A 17,102-nucleotide genomic window follows, 5' to 3' on the forward strand; every position below is an offset into this window, starting at 1 on the left:
ATTGATAGCCCAGAAAGCGGCTCAGGTGGGACCCAAGGCTTTTCTGACGTGTAGCTTGGGCTGAGGCTGCAGTGCTGGGAGGTCTGGCTCTGGAGCCCTGCACCCTGGGAAGGTGTGAATGAACCTGACCACTCTTATGCCTTTCGCAGCTCACAGGTCTGTAGACTGCACCGTGAAACAGCTGGGCAGGAACTTGATGAGAGCATAGTGGCAGGGCTGGGAGGCCCCGAGTGGGGGTGTCCACCAGGGGAAAAGCCTGGTCTTGAAAGAGAAAACAGCCTGGCTCATTACTTACATAACCTTCACTACTTGGGAATATAAAATGAGTATCTTTTGTTCTTTCTTCTTTCTTTCTTTCTTTCTTTCTTTCTTTCTTTCTTTCTTTCTTTCTTTCTTTCTTTCTTTCTTTTTCTTTCTTTCTTTCTTTTCTTCTTTCGTTTTCTCTTGGTGAGTATCCTTTCAGATCATCAGTTCTCAACCTTGGCTGCATTTTGGCATCACCTGGGGAGCTTTTCAAGCTCTGGTGCATGAGGCTCACATCCCAGAGATGCTGATTTAACTAGTGAGGACCATGACCCAGACACTGGGATTCTTAGGAGCTCCCGGAGGTGACCTGCAGCAGGGATTGAGAACCACTGTTCTAGACTTTTGATACAAGGTTCCAGTGTAGCAAGGTAAGGACACAAAAACTCTGTGGGTAATAAGGAAACATGCAGGGTGGTAGCAGGTGTAAGCTGTCCTGAGTGGGGCACACAGCTGATTCTGATGGCCGTGGGTAAGGTCCTGCTGAACCTAACAGCAGAGTTCACGTAATGGCATTTCCTTTCCCTGCTTTTTTAAAGTTTTTTTTTTTTTAATTTTTAATTTATTTATGATAGAGAGAGAGGGAGAGGGAGAGGGAGAGGCAGAGACATGGGCAGAGGGAGAAGCAGGCTCCATGCACCGGGAGCCCGACGTGGGACTCGATCCCGGGTCTCCAGGATCGCGCCCTGGGCCAAAGGCAGGCGCCAAACTGCTGCGCCACCCAGGGATCCCCCTTCCCTGCTTTTTTAAAACTAAAATTTAACCCGGTACTATTCCGGAAGAATTCCCCCCTAACCATTTGTGTGCATTCACTTAAGGAAATGTTTATAAACACGAAATCCGAGGACCCCTGGGTGGCTCAGCGGTTTGGCGCCTGCCTTTGGCCCGGGGCGCGATCCTGGAGTCCCGGGATCGAGTCCCACGTCGGGCTCCCGGTGCATGGAGCCTGCTTCTCCCTCTGTCTCTCTCTCTCTCTCATGAATAAATAAATTAAAAAAAACAAAAAACACGAAATTCTCCTAGTTCCTCCCTCCAATCGCTGGCCTTCTGGTTCCTGAGTAGCCGAGCTCTCGGTACCTCCAGGACTTGGAGAGCCAGGCCTGCGCTGCGCTCTGTGTTCGTGGAACGTTCTTGCCCCTCCTCCTGTACTTTCTGTACCCCTATCCCCTCTCCTCCCATCCTCCCAAGTTGATGACGTATTTCTCAGAGAGGCCTCCTCCTGCCTACATTATTTTCTATCCCAGAAGGAGTTTATTTCTTGATGACATCACAACGTAGAATAATTCTTTGGTTGGTTGTTTATTGTCTACTCCATTAGGCTGTGAGCCTCAGGAAGGGGAGACCTGTGTCTTATTTGATGATTGTTGCCCCTCAGGCTCTAGCTGGGTCCCTAACTCGTGCCCCGCATTTTTGTCGAATTGCTGCGTTAACCAAAGAGCTTGTTGATAGTAAAAGTACGATCCTGTTTTATCCCGGGCACCATTGCAATGGACGGATGGGCCACTAGGTGGTGCCAAGACCTCGCGAGAGAACAGCCTACTCGGAAAACCGGGGGAACTAAAACCCGGTTCACTTGTGCAGGCCTTGGGGGCGGGGGGCGGGGGGTGGTGGCAATTGTGAAGTTACAGGTCCTCAGTCTTCCTTCTCTCTCTTTTTTTAAAGATTATTTATTTATTCATGAGAGACACACACACAGAGGCAGAGACCCAGGCAGAGGGAGAAGCAGGCTCCGTGCAGGGAGCCCCACGTGGGAATCGATCCCGGGTCTCCAGGATCACGCCCCGGGCGGAAGGCAGGTGCCAAACTGCTGAGCCACCCAGGGATCCCCTCCATTTTCGTTTAAACCTCATGCAAGCAAGTTTATGACCCCACTTTATAGATAAGAACACTGATAGAAAGAGGTTGAAGAATTTCCCTAAGGCCCTACAGCTGATAACTGGAGGACAAAGCATTCAAAATCAGATCCATTTGCTGTCAAAGCCTGTGCTCTTTCTAGGTTCATCTTTTCAAAAAAATTAGGCAGAGGGAGAAGCAGGCTCCACGCAGGGAGCCCGACGTGGGGCTCGATCGCGGCTCTCCGGCATCACGCCCCGGGCTGCAGGCGGCGCCAAACCGCTGCGCACCCAGTACTCTTTCCCTTGAGGGCACAGCCACACTGTTGAAATCCTCGTTTGAGAACTCTTAGTGATTTTTTAAAAGGAGCTAGGTAAGAAACCGTTTTTAAAGCTCTTTTCTGAAAAATGAATCCCTCCCACATCACCGCCGCTCCGTCTGCCACCTCGGGCCGTCAAGGCTGGCCTCCCGCCGGCCCCCGCCTCCCGGCCCCCGCCCGCCGGCCCCCGCCCCCCGGGGCTGGGCGAGCCTCTGCAGCGGCCCCGCGGGAGCCCCGCCCCGGCCGGACCTCACTCGGCGCAGGGAGAGCCCACGCTTTCGGGGCTTTTGGCTCCTGACTTTAGGAAGTGCAACAAGCCTCATTCTCGAGCTTTCCTTCTTGCTTCCCACAGGTCACAAAGGATCTTACATCTATTATTTGGACACTACCTCGTTTGTCCTACCTGCTGCCTGTGGGGCGGGCACCTGTTCTGGGTCACTGGGTCTCCCACTTGTCGGGCTTGCTCGTCCCTTGCTCTGCGGGACGTCACTGCTCCTGCGGGTTATTGGTCGTTTCAAAAGCAGAGCCTCGGACAGCTTACCTGGGGGTAGTTTACTGTAGGAAGTGACCTCAGGGGACGGGAACGGGGAGACTTGGCCGAGCCAGCCAGCTGAGGAGGGAGCCCAGGCTGATCCGAGCGTCTTAGTCCAGCTGGTTCCCTGTGGGGGCGGGCGGACACCGCCCAGCACAGTGGCGGAGAGAAGGCAGCCTTTACTCACTCACCCGCCCTGTCCTCTTGCCGGAGGGCGGCCCCTTTCCTTGCACCTCCAAGTGTGCACAGGGACTAGAACGGCTGAGTCGGCTAGGTGAGCATCCCGCGGAAGGCCGGTGGCATTCCCCGAGGGCATAGACTAGAGGGCAGTGAGAGCAAGCTGCTTTTGGGCCACACCTGTGCCCAGAGGTGGCTGCAGAGAGGGCTGGACAAGAAGTGCACGGAGGCCATGTGAGCCAGGGTGAAAGATACCTAGCCCAGAGACCTCAGTAGACAAGTGACTGTTCCTGCCGCAACTTCCTAGGAGCCAAGTGGTGTGTGTGCACACACACGCATGCCTGTGCTGGTATGGCGGAAGTGGGAGGAAGGGATCAGGTGTTGAGCACTCTGGAATAAATACCAGCAGTGCACATGTGGATGTGAAGGTGATCTTGCGGGTTAGGCTCTGGCTGCTGCGAGCACTCAGAGGATCTGTGCAAGGAGCTGGAATCTTGGGTGGCTCAGTCAGTTTAGCGTTTGCCTTCCACTCAGATCATGATCCCAGGGTTGGGAGTTGGGCCCTGCATAGGGCTCCCTGCTCAGCAAGAAGTTTGCTTCTTTCTCCCCCTCTCCCTCTCCCTCTGTATGCTTGCTTGCTCTTGATCAATCTCAAATAAATAAATCTTAAAAAAAAAAAAAAAAGCTGATTCTCCTTTTGGCGGGGACTGCCTGGAGTAGTTCTAAATATCTCCCACTGTATGATTGCCACAGTCATTAGGAAACAAGTCCTAAGACCCTCGTCTGGTAAGAAAATAACCAAGTGGAGATGTTCTGTCTCAGGGCTGGCTTTCCCACCATGCTTGCCCAGCTGAACCTGCAGTTTCCCTTCTGCTTATCTCCTGCCTGCCTCATTTGTTTCTTGCACCCATGCCTGCAGCTCAGTTTTACTGTTTCCTCAGGAAAATGGAGGAGGTTGGGGAACAGTCCTGCTACTTGTGACAGTGTGGTCCCAAGACCAGCATCATCAGCATTAGAAATGCAGGCTCTCAGGCTGCACCCCAAACCCAAAACAGGTCTGCATTTGAATTAGATCACCAGGGGCTTCGTAGTCACAGAAGAGTCTCAGGAGCAGTGAACTGAGTCAGTGGTTTCCAAACCAGGTTATCATCAAAAGCATCTGAGGAGCTTACTAAAAACAGTAATTTCTGAGCATCTGCAGTGTGGCCCTGAAATCTGTCATTTTTATTAAGTACCCTACATGATTCCAACACAGGCCATTCCTGGGATCATGTTTGAGAATCACCAGGATAGGCATCTTTTGGTTTTTAACCACTTCTAAGATTCTGATTTATTTTTAAAGATTTATTTGAGAGAGAGAGCATGAGCAGGAGGGGGAAGAGGGAGAGAGAATCTCAAACAGACACAGCACTCAGACACAGCACTCAGCCCCATGTGGGGCTCGATCTCATGACCCTAAGATCATGACCTGCACTAAAACCTAAGATTCTGGTATTTTTGATGCTGACTTTTCACAAATGTGAATGTCACTCTTTTTCAGTGTTAGGTATTAGTGGGGCCTAAATGTTTGTTATAATAGCGAGACCTAGTTTCTGGCTGCTAAATATTCTGCCAGGAACTTGTGTTTCTTCCAGCATTTAATAGATGTCTCTTGAAGTAATTTATGGTACTTTGCCAGGCCCTGCAAGCTCCCACGACCTTGAACTTTGGGGGTGCTCCGGCAGCGCCTGGGGTAGTGTTTCGCTTCTGCCTCTCAGCCATGAGGTGCTGGAGAGATGTGTCTGGGATGCCAGGTCCTAACTCCCTGCTGAGAGATGGAGCCCAAAGCATCGACAGAGAGAGGTCAGAGCGTCTGTTTGCATTTGGTCTCATCAAGCATCTTGGATGGCCCCGAGTCATTCCTGTCCACCCGCATCATGCCCACACAAGCCTGACTGGCCTCTGAGGAAGCACTTGTCTCTCTGCCCTGGGAGATGTGGCAGGGGTGTCTGTGCTGGGACCCACCCTTATCAGGGGAGAAACGCTAAGTGAGCTTGGCAATAACTGGCCCTCGAACCCCTGAGTGCTGGGAGGTGAGAGGAGGTAGGCTGAAGACCTCAGGGTACTCCCACCAGGCTGAGAGGTTCCAATGTGGCAGGAGGATCCAGACCAAAGGGAGGATTTCCTCAGAAGATCCTCCTGGAACTTGGGCCCTCATGCAAAGCCTAAATATCTCATGCCATAAAATTCCTTTATGCATCATTAGTTGTTTTCTGCCTGTCAGTGGCCTGTAGAGCAGTCTCCTTGGAAAGGCAGGAATGGCTTCTTACCAAGGGCAGAGCTTAGCTCCCCAAAAAAGCTTATCACTCTTACAGATGGACTTACTGGGGCTGGGTACTCCCCACCCTGGGGAAGGAAGTGGCAGCCAAAGAGAAGTGGGCCTTCAGTACAGGTCCATGAGTGCTGCAATTTGGGGTTTTGTTTTTCCTGGACCAGCATCATCACAGAGGGCTCTGCCCCTCCTGACCTTCCTCAGGGGCCGGAGGTAAGGGCAGCTATGGGCTGGGTGTCCTCCATGTTCCCAGGCTACATCTGTGGATACTTCCCGAAGTCCAGGGGGAATGGACAGGGGGAGGAGAGGCCTGCAGTAACCATGGAGTCAAACAAAGAGCAGGGATGGCCAGGGAGCCCCAAACCCTGGCAGGACACCTCAATTATTGTAGCCATGGTTCCTCGGTCTTCATCTCCCTGAGGCGTGACAAAAATTAGTTCAAGCAGTTCAGCCTGTGGAATGGATTTTTAGTTTCTAGCTGCTTCATCCTACCATTAGTAATGATAAAGGGGGAACACCGAGTACCTGCCATATGCTAGGCTTTGTGTGCAATATTCCGGTGAATATTTGCAGCCACATTTTTATTATTACCTCCATTTTACAGACAAGAAAATTGAGGATTAGAGAGTCTTGTTTGCTGGAAAGACAGAGATTCAGGGTTTGAGCACAAATCAGCTTACTTCGAGGCTGAGTTCATCACAGCCTGCCATGCAGTGCCTCCTGCCATCCCTCATCCATCCAGGCCCAACACGCCTGCTGCTCGTGCTGGGCGCCCGAGGGTTTAGAGACAAACATGAATCTGGCCTGGACTTGCCCTCAAGCGCTTCAGGGTCAATGACGTGCGGCTTTGGTGCCATGTGAAGAGTGTTGAGGGTTGTGGCTCTTTCTGGCCCAGGATTCGAATCTCTCATCCTGATGTTTTCCTAGGAAAGATGGTCCTGCAATCCCAGTAGATTGATTTCATTCGCTTTGCTCACTCTTTAATTTTGCCCTGATATGCTGCTGTTATTTATGACTCCAGCACCACCCAAACCATTCATCTTGCCATCGTTAGGCAGTTACGAAAGGCCTGTGATTACGTCTCCCAGTTGGCCCGCTCATGTTTAAAACATCAGCCAAAAGCAAAACACGAAAGCACACACATAGGCGCCCCTTCCCCCAGAAAGGAGTGGATACGCCGCCGAGTGTCCCCTTTCCGAACTCAGAAAAGTCATCATGAAGCATTTGCCTCTCCTCCCGCTCTGCCCTGTACTTTGGTCCCAAAGCCTCTGCTCATTTAAGTTTTAGAGTGTGGCCCATAAATCAGGGGGCCTGGCTCCCCAGCCCGCGTCGCCCTGAGCCTGCTGCTCCCCCGGCTGCCCGTGCGGCCTCTTCAGGCAGTTGCTCGGGCGCAGCAAGGATCCACGTTAGTCTCCCGTTCATGTGATTGAGTCGAGAGTTCTTCTTTCCATTTGTCACCCCCAGGCCAGAGTTCTCTGTCCTTTCTTCCTCCTTCCCGGAAGTCTCTGAGGGCAGACGGTGACACACCTGCCCAGGGCAGTGCAGGGTGACCTCTGCACAGCTTTCCTCGGGGGTGCCGCTGGGTGATGGAGTGAACGCCGGGAGGCCCAGAGCAGACGAGCATTTTCTTGGGGCCCCTTCCAAGTCCGGCGGCAAGGATGGTCACCCAGTCACCTGGTGGCCCCATAGCAGAGCTGGCACCAGGACGAAGGTCTCCTGCAGGGCCTTTTATTCTTTTGGAAAAAGAATTTTTTAGAAAGAGTCTAAAATCCATGAAGGACCAGAGAACAGGTTGCCAGAAGGAAGTTCTGCATCTCCTCGTTCCTCTCCTGTTTGGATCCTTCTAGCTTTGTCACAGCCGCTCTGCCCTCTGCCCTCCAGGCTCTTTCAAGCTGCTGCCTGGGGCGCCGCAAGAACAGGAGGCTGCCTTCAATTCCTCCCCTCCTCGGCTGAAAGGCAGGAGGCAGGTGGCTGAAGTGAATGGACCTTCCGTGTTCTTGTCAATAAAATGGAAATAAAGTTGCTGTCTACCTCGTCACCCTGAAGTGGGACGCAGGGGAGTCATAGCAGCACAAGTGTTTTGCGTTTATGGTTGTGGAGCACTTGCTGTGCACCCTCACGGCGCCTTGGCGGATTCTACACGGATAATGTCTTTTGATCCTCATGGCAATTCTGAGTTTGATCACCCCCATTTTATAGAGGGGGACGCTGAGGCTCAGAGATGTAACAGGGCCACCCAGGGCCACACGGCTAGTTGGGATCAAGCACACTCCTGCCAGCATCCTTAGCCAGCATGCTCGGTGGTAAGGGTTCACCGCACCCCGTCTTTGCCCCTGTGTCTCTCCCATACCTTTTGGATTCTCACAGTGACCCCTTTTAAGTGTCCTGGAAAACATGGGCTTAAGGTATCGGGATCAAAATAATCATGGTCAAAGCAGTGCCTGCCCAGTCTCAGAGACTTCAGTGAGGAAGAAGGTGGGGATGAGGAGGAGCAACCCGGGGTCTGTGTTTTCCTCAAAACCACCGGCCAGAGCAGATGATGCAAGGACAGGCGACGGGGCTTCTCTGTACAGTTCCCAGGAGTGGCCACCGGGAGGCACAGTGGACCGACTCAGGAGCCCCTGGCCCTGGCCTCTGCTCAGTCCTAGGATGACTGGGACAGGGAGATTTCTGGAGAGCCAGGCAGGCACCTCCTGGAGGGGTTTTCAGTTCTGGTGTTCAGTGCTGAGGCCCAAGAACTGGCTGAGCTTTATGTGCCTTTGGATTCAACAGGTGTTTGTGCAGTTCTTTTTTTTTTTTTTTTAATTTATTTATTTTTATTTATTTATGATAGTCACAGAGAGAGAAAGAGAGGCAGAGACACAGGCAGAGGGAGAAGCAGGCTCCATGCACCGGGAGCCCGACGTGGGATTCGATCCCGGGTCTCCAGGATCGCGCCCTGGGCCAAAGGCAGGCGCCAAACCGCTGGGCCACCCAGGGATCCCTGTTTGTGCAGTTCTATTGGTAGACCAGGCGCTGGCCTTGGGCATCCCAGGGGCCTGTGGGCAGGCTTGTCCCTGGCCTCTGGGAGCATGCTGTCCACCTGGGGAGGCAGAGGCAGACATTGTCTCTCCCTTCAGAATGAATATGAAGAAAGCAAGGACAGGTTTCACGGCCTCAAAAAGGAATTAAAACCTGTATTTTCTTGGGGAACCTGGGTGGCTCAGTTGGTTAAACATCTGCTTTCAGCTCAGATCATGATCTCAGGGGCCTGGGATCGTGAGGAGCCTGCTCCCTCTGCCTCGCCCTGCCACCTCATGCTCACATCTCTCTCAAATAAATAAAATCTTAAAAAAAAAAAAAAACCCAATAACCTGTATTTTCTTTACCAAGACCAAAAATACTTCATGCTTTCCCTCATCTATCTCTGGCCACTAACTAAGGGTGGGTTATCCACAATGGAAAGTGGTGCCTCAAGATTCTAGGGCTTCGATGAATGTTCTAAAGAGCAGTGAAGGGCCCTCCTCACTAACACATCTCACCATTCATAACCAATACCCCATCTCACCTGGGTCAGACCCCTGCCTCATTTAACCTGGCAAATTCTATTTCTCTCTCAAAACACTGCTCATTCTAACCTTGTGTCACTTCTCCTGACTCCTCCAGAACTAACTACTTCCTCCCCTACTGTGTACCCTCTTACAATTGGGCATCTGCCACATTGTGTGTAATCTTTTGGCACACCTGCCCTGCGAGACCAAAGTGTACCTGGGCAAGGTCCTGGACTTGGATCCCTAGCACCAACTGCAGTCCCAGGCAAGTGGAATGCCCACTAGGTATTTGTTCAATTTAACTGAACTACCTGAGAGAGAAAGCACACAGGATTTCTAAAAAACATTTATTACCTAATTCAATCATCCAAGCAACAACCCTGTTTGCTTGGTATCATCTGCACTACTTAATAGGTGAGATGATGCTAGTTGCAGCAAGAGATGAACACTGAAATATCAGTGGCTTAGCACACTCAGAAGTTCTATTTCATATCACAGTCTGTGGTGAGTTGGACAGCCTTCTTCTACTTGAAGCTACTTCATCTAGAGGACGCCTCTCTGAGGCCTGGTTTCATCTGCTCAGGTTGCTTGAACAGAGTACACCACAGGCTGGGGGGCACAGGCTGGGGGGTAAGACATTTTTCCCCTCACAGTTCTGGAGGACAGGAAGTCCAAGATCAAAGTGCTGGCACATTCTGTTCCTGGTGAAGGCCTCCTCCTGGCTGGCAGGTTGTGGTCCTCTCACTGTGTCCTCCATGGCTGAGAGCAAGTGAGCGGGAGAGCTCTGGTCTCTCTTGCTCTTCTTGTGAATACATGAGTTCCATCTTGACCTCCCTCTCATCATGGTCTCTTCTCACCCTCATTGCCTCCCAAAGGCCCCACCTGCAGAAACTGTCACAGTGGAGACTAGGGCTTCAACACAGGAATTTGGGGGAGGAGGTAGGACACAAAAAAACAGCTACCACCACACAGGCACACAGGTGGCCCTGGCCCGGAAGGTACCACTCACTGTTCACAGTTCATTGACCAAAACTAGCCATGTGACTCCATCATAAAAGGAAAGGAAGAAAGAGTATAAAAACAATCCGCATGTTGAGAAATTAAAAGGGCTGTGTCTCTTGAGATTCTTTTCCCCACCATTTTTAGCAAAGCATTAGGCTTAGGCCTGAAGGCACAAGGATGCTGAGGGTGGCTGCCGGCAGGGCAGCAGGTGAAAGCAATAATGCTGCAGAGAAACGAGGACGTTCTCCCAGTTTCTGAGGATAATAATTCTGGAGACAAACAGCTTTTGGGCGGTTTGCAGAGAGCGGCATGACATAATCTTTGCAAGATTTAGTTGGAGCACCAGAGACAGTTGTTTGATTTCTTGTGACTAGTTTGCATATAGAGAGGGGCCTCTGCCTCCAGCCTCCCGCCTTCCTGCTGCACCCTCCCTGGGGGTGTTGCCGGCTAAGGAAGAGGTTGACAGTGACTTTGGGGAGGTTACTCGATGACATTCTGACACTCCCGAGACTGGAGGTGACGTGTCTTGGTGGGAATTGAAATATTTGGGCCAGTTCTAACAATAAACATGCCTTAAAAGGAAAAAGAAAAAAAGCGAAGGCTTCAAGCCCTCAGTGCTTGTTGATATCCCTGCCCCCTTTAGTGAGGCCCTGGGACACAAAGACGTTCTTTCCTGCACCTTTTGGTCGCTCAGGCCAGAACAAGATCCCTCTGGAGCTTTGTATTTCATTGCAACAACTGAATGGGGTTTGAGCGGTGTTCCTGGAGTGATGGCTGGGGCTCGGCACCCCTGTGGCCTCAGAACGCGCTCCAGGTCTGCTGCGGGGAGTGTGCGGCTCGGCAGGGAAGACAGTGGGCGCGGAGGGAGCGGGGTCCTGCGGGGGGGAGCCTGCGTGTGTGCGTGTGGGTGTCGGGGCAGCGGTTCCAGGAGTCTTCAGACCGGACTTAGGAGCTTGGTACAAGTGACCCGCGACCCGGGAAGGGCACAAACTAGTGCACCTGGGAGCTGTGTTGAGCGTGGGCTTCCAGGCGAGGGCGGGAAGGAGGCTGTAGCCACCGCTGGCCCCGCCGCCGCCGTGCGCGCTGACCCACGACTTTCCCTCGCCCCCGGGAGCCCCGCGTCGGGGGCCTGGCGGCTCAGTGGTTGAGCCTCAGCGTTTGGCTCAGGTCGTGATCCCGGGGTCCCGGGATCCAGCACCCCCGTTGGGACCCCGGCCTGCTTCTCCATCTCCTCCCCTGCCCTCACTTGCTCTTGCTCTCTAAGATAAATAAGTCTTAAAAAAATAATAATAATAAAAAAAGGAATCTCCCCCCAACCCACTCAGTGCCCGGTGCAGTGGGGCCAGCTGTGTGGTGCTGTCGGGCCGTGGCTGAAGGGAGCAGGGGGGGATCAGAGGCTGAGAGGACGCTTTGGAGAAGGGGCATGGCCTTGGGGCCTGTGGGGTCTGCCCTCCGCACCCGGGCAGCCGGCAGGCACCACGTCCCCTGAGCCTCCCCCCACCCCGTGATTTCCACAGGGAGCCTGTCGCGGAGCAGCCCGGGACCACCGACCCGCTCGCCCCTCTGCCAAGCTTCTGGATTTCTCCAGGCTGGGTTTCCTTCTCCATAAAGTAGAGCAAGTAGCAGCCAACACGGGTTGAGCTTAGCCTATGTCTGGCCGTTGGTTTCGGAGCCTGTGCTGTTGGCCCCGAAGTTCTCCTGCCTGGCGCTGCCTGCTGGGGTGCCGGGAGGCAGGAGTGAGGTGAGGGGGTGGCAGGGGGGTGGCGCCTGGCACCCAGGGCCACCCCAGTGTGAGGTGCTGTGGTGGATGGAATGTATGCTGCCCCTACTCACAGATTCCCACATGGAAGCCCTATCCCATGATATGATGGCACCTGGGGCCAGGGCCTTTGGGAGATACATGGGCTCAGATGAGGTCCTGAGGGTAGGGCCCCAAACATGGGATTCGTATCCTTCTGCAAAGAAATCCCAGACAGCTGGCAGTGTCTCTGTGCTCACACAAAGGGGTTGTGTGAGCACAGAGTGAGATGACAGCCATCTCCAAGCTAAGAGAAGGGGCCTCAGACCAAGAGTTCACTACCAACACCTTGATCTGGGACTGCCAGTCTCCAGAACTATAAGAAATCAATTTTTGTTAAGTCACCCAGGCCGTGGTATTTTATTATGGCAGCCAGAGCAGACTAAGATGGTTACCTAACTTAATCTTTAAATCCCCTATTCAGTACCATTGGACCCATTTTCTAGATGAAAAACTGAGGCAAAGAGAGTTTCCGTGACCTGAGTTGGGCAACACAGCTGCACAAGCCTCAATTCTAACCCCTGCTGGAAGTGCACCTCCCTGGAGCAGGTGATGGCTTGGTGGCCTTGGAGGCAAGTCTCAGAGTCCTAACTTTTGACTCTACTGTGGCAAGTCTCCTTTCTTCAGCTCAACTCAGGCTGTTCATCTGCAAAATGAGCAGAACCAGGATAAGTTGGTGTAAGTACGGCAGCAGCACTGAGTGCAGGCAAGGGAAGGCTTTCTGTTGGGATTGAGCCCAGACAAGAAGTCGGGTGACAAGGCCTGCAACTAGGGGTAGGGCTTTGCAGAGCGGTACTTCCCCCAGTGATTCTATTATAATAGGTGTTGTGTAGTCACGGTTTCAGAAAACAGTGTGGTGTCTTCTCAAGAAAGTAAAGACAGGATTGCCATAGGCTCCAGCAGTCCCACTCGAGGCACCCCCAGTAGCATTGAAAGCAGGGACTTGAATACACACCCTGTTCACGTGTCCACAGAGCATTACTCGCTGCAGCCAAGAGGGAGCAACCCACGTATGATCAGTGGATGATGGAGGATGGGCTAAACACAACGGGCTGTATTCAGTCTTTGGAAGGAAGGAGATTCTGGCCTGTGCTGTGACATCAATAGGCCTTGAAGACACTTCGCTCAGTGAAATAAGTCAACACAAGAAGGCAAACAGTGTTTCTTAAGTGTTAGAAGTCCCCTGGTGAGAACTGGCTTCAACCCGAAGCCAGGGAGGCTGCCATCGGGACTCTGGAAGATTGTCCCTTCAGCGCGAGCTGTTCCAGAGGGAGCTGGATGGAGGTGCTGCTGAGGTCTGTCTCCCTGCTTATGGGGACAACAGGATGGGAAGCCACCTGTCTGCGGTCCTGCCTGAGCTTCTTGTTGGTAGATGGCAGTGCTGTCCCTGCTAGCTCCCAGCCATCTGCCGGCTCTGTGCTTGCAGCCTCCCCCCCAACCCCCCCGCCCCAACAGCCAGGGAGCTGTGTCGATTGCAACAGTCTGCCAATGTGCCGTTTGGTTGCTGGAGGTCAGAAAACTTGGCTGTGACACTTCTTCGACAGTGAATGAGATGCTCAACCTTTTCTGCCTGTTTCCTGACTGTCCAAGGACTGGGAAGCTCCCTGCGCTGGTGTGTGGAGTGATGCCTCCTCCGGAAGCCATCCTGGTCTCTGCCACCACAGACTTCCTGTGGTTCTGTGTTGGTGCTCTGCTGGCTGTCCTTGAACACAACCAGAGAGGAACAGAAGTCACATGGAACTCTAAGGTTTGGATGGAGGCCCGGGTCACTGCAGAGCCCTAGCCCTGCACGGGTATAATCACAGCTTGTTCCAGCAATCAATGAAGGAGCAGGGCGGCCCTGGGCACACAAGGGAAAGGACTCTCGTTCAGCTTTTCCCTGCTTCCCTTGGATCTCACTTTCCTTCCTGTCTCCCCCACTGCCCCCCTCCCCATTCACTGTCATGTCCCCATTTCCCTGTGCCTGGGGGAAAATCATAAAATCTGCTTGGAAAGGGCCTCATGAAGTCAGTTTCAGTAGGAGTAAGAATGCAGTTGACACGATTTAGTTGCTGCCTCTCCCAGAGGCCCTCGCACCCCAACTGTGGACAACAACTCGATGTCACAGCAGACGTGCAGTAATTGGCTTCCACAGGATCTTTCACTCTGGGTATCTCCACCTGTGTGGTCCGTCCCCACACTGAATCAGGGCTGGACGCTGGTGGTTGACTCCCAAGGCTATGTCAAAAAGGCATTGTAGCCTTCTCCTTGGTTCTTAGATCACCTGCTCTGGAGGAAACTGGCCTCCGGTTTGACATGAGGAGACTCAAGCACTCAGTGCTACAGAGAGGTCCATAGGGGCAGAGGCACAGGCCCCAGGCCACAGCTGGCACCAGTTTGCCAGTCACTCAGGGGGCTGCTACAGAAATGCATCCTCCATCCCAGCTGTGTCTTCAAGGTACCAGAGCCTCCACGGGGCCCAACTGCAACTTCATGACACATCCTGAGCCAGAATCCTGATCCACAGAAATGATTGGAGATAGTCAATGGTTATTGGTTGAAGACTCTAAGTTTTGGGGTAACTCGTTATACAGCATTAGCTAATTAATGCAGTTAGGACTCAAGAGCAGAATTTCCAGCATCACAATCCTTCCTCTGATGAAAGTGCTCACTCCTGCGGTAAGGCTGGGGCTGTACCACTGGGAAGGCCTTACAATCATGCGCTCCACATTCTGACCCCACTGCCGGGCTTCCCTTTCAGCAGCTGGGGTGCCCCCACATTCCTGGGTGCCCGCCCCCAGTGCCCTGCACTGCCCATACAGCAGCTCCATCTGCTCTCCATGTCAGGCCTCAGCCTCCAGGCCAGTGGCTTGGGTGAGGATCACGAGGCAGCAGATGACTTTCCTCCTCATTCCCTTAAGTCTCAGGCACATGACTCATGACTGTTTTGGAGAAAAAGACTGAGATAGAAGGACTGAAGTAGATGGACTGAGGTAGAAGGACTGAGGTAGATGGACTGAGGTAGATGAGGTTTTCTGCTGGGGAGCTGCAGGCCAGGCTGCAGTGCTGTGCGGTCTAAGAGAAGTGAGCTGTGATGCTCCTAAGTCGTTCTAAGCAAAAGGACCTACTCAACCTGACAGCAAGGGCCTTGGAGACAGGAACTGCATGACCTCCTCTCTCTCCTGTTTGTTCACTCCTCCCCCTCCCTCCCCCTCCCTCTCCTTCCCTCCCCCTCCTCTCAAGGATGCATAGGTCAGTACTAGTTTGGACTAGGCATTGTGGACCGAGGACTGGAACAAAACAGACCAATAATCTCTGCTCTCAGAGAGCTTGCATCCTGGTTGGGGAAGCGGACAATAAACAAGATAAAGAAAGTACATTCAGTGGAATATTTGCTAGCAAGAGGTGAGGAAATGCAAGTGCAGAGTGAGTGTCAGGAGGTGGCTGCAGCCTGAGTGAGTGAGTCAGGAAGGTCTGGCTGAGCAGGCCACTGTCTGAGTCAAAGCCCAAAGGAGGCAAGGCCTGAGTCTCTGAGTTGTGTGATTCCTAGGGAAAAATGTTCTAGGCCAAGGAACAGTCAGTGCAGCACCCTGAGCATCCAGCATCCTGTATGAGGGGGTAGCGTCCAGGAACTTTCAAGACACAGCAGGAGCCTGGGTGGCTGCCATGGGCACCAGCGTGGACGGAGGGAACAGAGGTCACAGGTCGCTTTTTTTCTAAGCGAGCTGGGCAGCCCCAGTGGGACCTTGAGGACCTGACCCTCTTGCTGCAGCATGCACCCTCCCTGTGTCCCTTACCCCGGGCGTCCCCGATGGTTGAAGACAGGGGTGTGCGACCCCCGGCCCCCATCGGCTGATGAAGAACTCAGGGGGCCCTTAGCTGTGTCCCACACTAAGCCCTGGGCTAAGGCCTGGGCAGGTACACAGGGCTCTTCTGGCCTGCCTTGATCTGGGACAGACTCTCCCGGGACCCACTGGGGCCTTCCCCTGCTTGTCTGCTGGGTTCCGCACTCGGGCTCCAGCGTGGACGCTCCTGAGTCCATGGATTCTCGGAGCCTGTGAGGTGCAGGGTCTGTGCAGGGGCAGAAAAGAGGTCATCTCCCCCTGCCTGTGTCATCTCTGGTAACGCACAGCCACCCTGCCAGGGAGGGACCCTTGAGGGTGTAGCCTCCCCACCAAGCAGCACCCCCACTTAGCTCCCGACCACCTGAATGCTCGCACCCCCAACCGGAACCTCTCTCCTGCTCAATCTGGCAGTCTTGCCCAATATGAACTCTGTCCTACTTTTTTTTTTTTTTTTTTTTGGATATAAAAAAGCAGGATGCTGGCTGGGACGGGAGCTGGTGAGGTGCTGTCGACACCAGCAGTGGTCAAGGGCCGCTGGGAGTCTCACGCTCGGCCGCTGGCCTTAGTGCCTGAGATCCTGTCCACCCTCCCGTCCCCTTGTCCTCTTGCCTGTCCCCATGACTGCTCCCTGGCTCCCCCCTAGGCCCTTCTGCTCCTTCCACACCCACCAGGTTTTGCCCCTGTTGGACCTCCCAGGTTATAGTTAGCATCTGAATCACATAGTGGGTTCTTGAGACAGACTTTGCCCCGTAATCCCAGACACATTCTGTGTTCTCTTTGCAGGCTCCAGACTCACACATTGTGCATGTTGTGTGTTTGCCGACAGCATGGTCCCACGCCCCTTTCCCAAGCCAGTTGGAGCCTGGCTGTTATCCTCGCTGCCCCAACATGGTCTCCTTGCCCTTGTTTTCTTCTTCATTCCTCAGACCTCATCCAAGAGAAATCCTCAAGACCCCCTCTCCTCCCCAAGCTGTTCTGTGACTCGTGGGGCCTGGACCACCCTTCAGAACAAACAGGCCATCCCCAGTCTCCCCACCTCAGCCCTCCTTCACCCAGTGCTTTCCCTCCAGTGAAGACGGACTTTACTGCAGTGCTGGGTTAGGGTTTGGTCCTGGATTGGCGATGTTATTAAAAACAGATTTAGCAGTGCTCCAAGTGGTCAGTCCGCCTGTCCAGGAATGGTTCATCACTGTCATAAAGCTGACAGGACCTTTAGGGGTCAGCTAATCTCTGCTTTTAGGCACGACCACATGTACGTCATTCCTGAGAGAAGGAACGATGCTTCATTTGTTGTGAGGTTTTACAGCCCCCTGGAGAGAGCTGGACCTCCCGTGGAAACCCACCCTGGCGACACTTGCCCTCGGCCGTGTTACTGTGCTGTGTGCGTGTGATGTGCATGCTCCAGAGGTTCTGTACAGACAGAGCCCGTCTGACCCCCCACTGCCCGTGCCCTGCCCCCTTCTGCAGGTGTAG

This window comes from Nyctereutes procyonoides, unplaced genomic scaffold (genome assembly GCF_905146905.1).
Source record: "Nyctereutes procyonoides isolate TBG_1078 unplaced genomic scaffold, NYPRO_anot_genome, whole genome shotgun sequence".
NCBI classification, from domain to species: domain Eukaryota; kingdom Metazoa; phylum Chordata; class Mammalia; order Carnivora; family Canidae; genus Nyctereutes; species Nyctereutes procyonoides.